This window comes from Rhincodon typus, chromosome 13, assembly GCF_021869965.1.
Source record: "Rhincodon typus isolate 14 chromosome 13, sRhiTyp1.1, whole genome shotgun sequence".
Taxonomy (NCBI): domain Eukaryota; kingdom Metazoa; phylum Chordata; class Chondrichthyes; order Orectolobiformes; family Rhincodontidae; genus Rhincodon; species Rhincodon typus.
The window spans coordinates 9,333,996-9,339,995 of NC_063344.1; positions in this window are offsets into that span (position 1 = coordinate 9,333,996).

Here is a 6,000-nt window from a genome sequence, read left to right on the forward strand (position 1 = left end):
GCAAATGGGTATGATTTAGTGGCTATTACAGAGACATGGTTACAGGATGGTCATGACTGGGAGTTAAATATCCAGGGGTATCAAACTGTTTGGAAGGACAGACAGGAAGGTAAGGGAGGTGGTGTTGCTCTGATTTTTAAGGATGATATCAGGGCGGTAGTGAGAGATGATATAGGTTCTACAGAACAAAACATTGAATCTATTTGGGTGGAAATTAGGAATAGCAGGGAGAAGTCACTGATAGATGTGGTCTATAGGCCACCAAATAATGACATCATGGTGGGGCGGGCAATAAACATAGAAATAGCTAATGCATGTAAAAATGGTACAGCAATTATCATGGGGGATTTTAATCTACATATCGATGGGTCAAACCAGGTCGGTCATGGCAGCATTGAGGAGGGGTTCATGGAATGCATCCGCGATAATTTCCTTGAACAACATGTAATGGAACCTACGAGGGAGCAAGCTATCCTAGATCTAGTCCTGTGTAATGAGACAGGAATAATTAACGATCTCACAGTTAGGGATCCTCTCGGAAGGAGTGATCACAGTATGGTCGAATTTAAAATACAGATGGAGCGTGAGAAGGTTAAATCCAGTACCTATGTCCTGTGCTTAAACAAAGGAGACTATGAAGGAATGAGGGAGGAGTTAGCTAAGGTAGAATGGGAGCAGAAACTTTATGGTGGGTCAATTGAGGAACAGTGGAGGACTTTCAAAAGGATTTCTCACAGTGCTCAGCAGAAGTATATTCCAGTGATAAGGAAGAACTGTAGGAAAAGAGAGAGCCAGCCATGGATGTCTAAGGAAATAAAGGAAAGTATCAGATTGAAAAAAGCACATACAAAAAAGCAGAGAGTAGTGGGAAACTAGTAGACTGGGAAATCTTTAAAGGCCAACAGAAAGCCACAAAAAAAGTTATAAAGAAAAGTAAGATAGATTATGAGAGTAAACTAGCTCAGAATATTAAAAACAGGCAGCAAAAGTTTCTATAAATATGTAAATCGTAAAAGAGTGGCGAAGGTAAACATTGGTCCTTTAGAGGATGAGAAGGCCAATTTAGTAACTGGGAATGAGGAAATAGCCGAGACATTAAACAGTTATTTCGTGTCAGTTTTCACTGTGGAAGACACAAATAACATGCCGAAAACTAATGGCAAGAAGGTTATAGCAGGTGAGGACCTAGAAACTATCATTATCACTAAGGAGGCAGTGCTGGGCAAGCTAATGGGGCTAAAGGTAGACAAGTCTCCTGGCCCTGATGAAATGCATCCCAGGGTACTAAAAGAGGTGATGGGGGAAATAGCAAATGCACTAGCAATTATTTACCAAAATTCACTGGACTCTGGGGTGGTTCCCGCAGATTGGAAAACAGCCAATGTGACGCCACTGTTTAAAAAAGGAAGTAGACAAAAAGCAGGTAACTATAGGCCAGTTAGCTTAACTTCGGTTGTGGGGAAAATGCTTGAATCTATCATTAAGGAAGAACTAGCAAGACATCTGGATATAAATTGCCCAATTGGAAACACCCAGCATGGGTTCATAAAGGGTAGGGTCATGTTTAACTAATTTGGTGGAATTCTTTGAGGACATTACTTGCATGGTGGACAATGGGGAACCTGTGGATGTGGTGTATCTGGATTTCCAGAAGGCATTTGACAAGGCTGCTACAGAAGATAAAGTTGCACGGTATTACAGGTAATGTATTGGCATGGATAGAGGATTGGTTGACCAGTAGAAAGCAAAGAGTAGGGGTAAATGGGAGTTTTTCTGGTTGGCGGTCAGTGGCTTGTGGTGTGCCTCAGGGATCAGTGTTGGGACTGCAATTGTTTACAATTTACATAGATGATTTGGAGTTGGGGACTAAGTGTGGTGTGTCAAAATTTGTAGATGACACTAAGATAAGTGGTAGAGCAAAGTGTGCAGAAGACACTGAAAGTCTGCAGAGGGATATAGATAGTCTAAGTGAGTGGGCAAAGGTCTGGCAGATGGAGTACAATGTTGATAAGTGTGAGGTCATCCATTTTGGTAGGAATAACAGCAAAATGGACTATGTTTTAAACGGTGAAAAATTGCAGCACGCTGCTGTGCAGAGAGACTTGGGTGTCCTTGTGCATGAATCGCTAAAAGTAGGATTGCAGGTGCAGCCGGTGATTAAAAAGGCGAATGGAATTTTGTCTGTCATTGCTCGAGGGATGGAGTTTAAAAACAGGGAGGCTATGCTGCAGCTGTATAGGGTCCTGGTGAGGCCACACCTGCAGTACTGTGTGCAGTTTTGGTCTCCTTACTTGAGAAGAGATATACTAGCACTGGAGGGGGTGCAGAGGAGATTCACTTGGAGATTCCAGAGTTGGGAGGGTTGGATTATGAGGAGAGACTGAGTAGACTGGGATTATACTCATTGGAATTCAGAAGAATGGGGAGATCTTATAGAAACATATAAGATAATGAAGGGAATAGATAAGGTGGAGGCAGGGAGGTTGTTTCCGCTAGCAGGTGAAACTAGAACTAGAGGGCATCGCCTCAAAATAAAGGGAAGCAGATGTAGGACTGGGGTCAGGAGGAACTTCTTCACCCAAAGGGTTGTGAATCTGTGGAATTCCCTGCCCAGTGAAGCGGTTGAAGCTACCTCACTGAATGTGTTTAAGGCAAGCTCGATAAATTTTTGAAAAGTAAAGGAATTAAGGGTTATGGTGAGTGGGTGGGTAAGTGGAGCTGAGTCTCAAAAAGATCAGCCATGATCTTATTAAATGGCGGGGCAGGCTCGAGCGGCCAGATGGCCTACTCCTGCTCCTAGTTCTTATGTTCTTATAAAAAAATGTGGAGCTGAAACTTAGTTGTCATGGTCCCTATTACTGAGACTATCATTGATTTTCATTTTAAAAAGTCTGGTTCATTAATATTCCTTTAAAAACCTTTTGTTTGCGATGGAACAAATGGCTCTTGTATCTATTCAATGGGTCACAAAGAGCCTCAACGCCCAACTTTTTAAGTTTTGCATTCACAACAATTGGCTATCCAAGTCACTTTACAGCTTTCAACTAAGACTTTACCAAAACTAACATCTCCGATGTAACCACAGTTCCTGGAAGTATTCAGCTAAGGGGATCAGTTGCAGTTAAATAGTAAGAAAGGCTGGACTGCTGGAGGCAAGACTTTGACATTGTTTTTCTCAGTTGGCTGGAGAGGTGTAATAGTGCCAAAATGGGGGTGGTGGAAATAAACCAATGGATGGAATTGACAGAATGCCATTTGCAATCAGCTGACTGAACTAAGACTGCCGGCATGTTAAATGATACCAACTGGAATACATTTCTAATGTTCTCAGGACGTGCTCGTGTAATAGTTTGGACAGAACAACTCAGAAGCTAAAAATATAGTGGAAATTCTTAAGACAGCGGTGTTATCTGCTGATCTTTTGCCTTCGTAATATCTAACATTCAGGCATGGTGCCACTATAGCTTTTAAGACAGGGCTAGTCGAAAGGACATATAATGTAGGAACAAGTACAGAAAAAACAAAATCTGAAATTGCTGGAAAAACTCGGCAGGTCTAGCAGCATCTATAGACAGAAAAGCAGAGCTAACGCTTTGGGTCCAGTGAGCCTTCTTCAGAACACCTACAGAGGGAACATTTAGCATATCCTAAGGACTAGGAGCAGTAGGTCATTCAGTCCTTTGATCCTGCCCTGTTATTCAATACGATCATGGCTGATAGTGAGAGTCATACAGCATGGAAACAAACTCTTCTGTCCACTTTGTCCATGCCAAGTTTCCCCAAGTGAAACCAGTCCCACTTACCTGCATTCGGCCTATATCCCACTAAACCTTCCTTATTCATGTACCTATCCAAATGTCTTTTAAATGTTGTAACTGTACCCACATCTACCACTTCCTCTGGCAGTTCATTCCACATACGAACCATCCTCTATATGAAAAAGTTGCCTTTTGGGTCCCTTTTAAATCTTTCTCCTCTCACCTTAAAAATATGCCCCCTAGTTTTGAACTTCCTCTGGGGAAAAGACCTTGGCTATACTCCTTTATAAACCTTTTTTTGGTCACCCATCAACCTCCTATGCTCCAGTGAAAAAAAGTCCCAACCTAGCCATATCATTTCAAACCCTCCAGTCCCAGCAACATCCTTGTAAGTCCTTTCTGAACCCTCTCCAATTTAATAATATTCTTCCTACAGCTGTACACACTACTCCGAAAGTGGCTTCACCAGCATCCTGTACAACTTCAGTATGACGTCCAAACTTCTATACTCAATAGTCTGAGCAATAAAGGCAAGCGTACCAAATGCCTTCTTGATCTTATCTCAGCCTCATTCCTGCCCATTTTTCACAACCCCTCAACCTGTTACTAATTAAATAATCTACCTCCTGCTTAAATTTATTGTGTTGTAGTATCTACTGCTCTCTGCAGAGAGAAGCAACTCCTGCTCATTTGTACTTTAGATCTGCCAGCCTTTTGAGCCAATCCTCTATCCAAGCCAATATATTATCCTACCCACTGTCATTTTTATTAACCTATTTCTTTTTGAAAACACAACTGACAAATTCTTACCTCCATGAAGGATAGGTATATTGGCATGAAAATGCATTGTTTGCTACACAGGTATGAGAGGGTTTCTTCCTAGCAACAAGTAATTTGGAAGAGGCGGTGGGGAGGGGAGATAAACATCACCCAGACTGCTGGGAGAATTCTTGTTCTTCGTTAAATAGTGTGTGGAGTTCTTACATCCACCTGCGGCGATGTGCATATCAGGAATTCTCAGGCACTTTTCCAATGATATATTTTACCACTAAGAGTGCCTGTGATGCCTCAAAATAAAATAACTTCCGGGTAAAACTCCATGAAAACCCATCCTTCACTCAGTCACATCAACCTAACGACCCCAGATGGATGTTTTACCCTCAAAATACAACGCAAAGTCCCTGAATCATATATAATTTAAAAAGACATGAATTATTCAGTCACAGGAAATCAGCAATTCTCATATGTTAAAACATTCTTTTTGCCAGCAATGGCAGTGGCCAACACCCATCAGAAGTGATTCTGTTCAGTTAACATGTTAAACAAAAGTCTGCCCATAAAATCCCAGAGGTTGAGGTCTTCTTGTAAATGCAACCTTCGATGAGATGCCGCACAATATTCATTCTCTGATTTGATTCGATTTATTGCAGTCACGTGTACCTAAGTACAGTGAAAAGCTTTGTTTTGCAAGCAGTACAGGGAGATCATAGCAAAACAAGGACATACAGATCATAGGCTGCTTAGACAGAGCGAGGCATACAAGGTTACACTGCATAGGAGACGGCAAAGCAAGGTCAACATTAACAACATCGACATTATTTGAAGTTAAAGTGTCCGTTCATTAGTCTGATAGCGGCAGGGAAGAAGCTGTTCTTGAGAGGTTATAGGAGAGCATTACCGGGGTGGGAGGGGTCTTTGATGATGTTGGTAGCCTTTCCACAGCACTGAGAAGTGAAAATGAAGTCCGTAGATAGTACGTTGGCTTTCATGAGGGTCTGGGCTGTACACACAACCTTCTGTAGTTTCTTACAGTCCTGGACAGATAGTTGCAGTACCAGGCTGTTATGCAGCCGGATAGAATGCTTTCTATGGTGCATTTGTAAAAACTGCTGCTGCTTTCCCTATGGGTCTGGGCACTGGGGTCAACAATGAGTTAAAATGTAGTTGAGCTATTGCTTCAATTTTGGCTCCCTCTTTCTACTGGACAAGGACACTAACAGCATCCTAATACTTACCATGAACACGGTAAAAACAAGCTTACCTGTGATTCAACAGACAACTGCATTACTAACTTGGTTTCAAGATGACTGCTTTTGTATTGTTCAGCTAGTTCATTTGTACAACTCAGGAACTGGCAGCGTTCCTTTGTGTATCTTCCATTTGTAAATCTAGCGCATCATTGCCACTCCCAGTGATGTTGACAGCTGAATGGTTACTCTCTGAAACCATCCATTACTCACTA